This window comes from Echinops telfairi, unplaced genomic scaffold, assembly GCF_000313985.2.
Source record: "Echinops telfairi isolate 266 unplaced genomic scaffold, ASM31398v2 ScPeMD7_2;HRSCAF=8, whole genome shotgun sequence".
In the NCBI taxonomy this organism is placed as follows: domain Eukaryota; kingdom Metazoa; phylum Chordata; class Mammalia; order Afrosoricida; family Tenrecidae; genus Echinops; species Echinops telfairi.
This window is the reverse complement of record NW_022103898.1, coordinates 51,518,265-51,519,544: the sequence shown is the minus strand read 5'-3', so window position 1 is coordinate 51,519,544 and position 1,280 is coordinate 51,518,265.

Below are 1,280 nucleotides of genomic sequence, written 5' to 3'. Positions count from 1 at the left end.
TTCCACTGTACAGAGTTGCTAGGAGTTGGAACCTATTCAATGGCACCCAACAAGAATGACAACAAAAAGATACACGTTTGCTTAATATACCTTGTAATACATATCACAACCTGATGACATGCAGATCCGAACTAATTAAAGAAAGGCTGTAGATACAAGTCACTTTAAAGCTGCTCTAGGAAAATGACTCAAAGAGTTGTGATTATGTAGAGTATGCTTTAAAAAAATTCTTTGGAAAAAGTTCAGTCATAAAAGATAATATATGGACCATCGCGCCCTTACTCATTTTCCAGTCTTTACATTAAATTCTTCCTGAAATGTATTTATAAAGAATGCATATTCTGGAGCAAATCTTTTCATCAATCACCATGTGAAAACCTTTGGCAGGGACACTGTACATTCCTGAGAGGATTTACATTAGTTTGTGAAGTACTGAAACCTGGCTTATAAACAAGAATTAACTTAGGTTTAAGATTTGACAAAAAGTTTCTTTTTAAAAGAACTTCATTCAAATGGTGTGTCCTGAGTTTTCACATTTTGCTAGTCATCATTAATAAAGGGATAAAGTATAGCAGTAAATTAAAATTATCTAGTGATAGTTGTCTACACATTATTCTGCTTGCTCTTTCTCCAACAACAATGTGCTTTTCTCCTTTTAGCAAAAATGGACTAAATTAAATTTTTCAGAAGGAAAGCCTTTTTCAAGTACATCACTTAAAAATTTAACTGCTCTGTTCATAATTAATAGCAGGCATACGCTACTAGAAAGCAGAATTATAATTGATGCAATCTTTGACCTCCTTAGGCATTTTTTAATTGAATATCTTCAAGTGTCTTAAAAAAAGCCACCCCTTTATTTCAAATTTTTGTTTATGAAATGTTTAACAGATTGTTTTAATTGAAGGCAAAAGTAACAATATTTGATCCTGTAACTTTTAAATTAGGTGTAAAATACACGAGTCACTTTAAAGGATCTCTACCTAAAAGTGTGGTGAAATGTAGCAAATCAACCACTTTTAGAGGAACTATATGAATAATCTGAAGTCTTTAAACAATAAACAAGACAACTGTTAAAGGCTGAGAAACCAAGGTGCGAAGAATAACAAAAATGATACTTCCTAAAGATCAGGAGTGCAGCCTTTACTTTGAGTCATAATTCAATGTAAACCAACTATGGTGGAGTGAAATATGACTATTTTTTCTAAGTCTCTGTAACGCCTACCAAATGATTAGGTGGGACTATGCAAATAGGGCAAATAGTAACATTAATAGAGGGTATT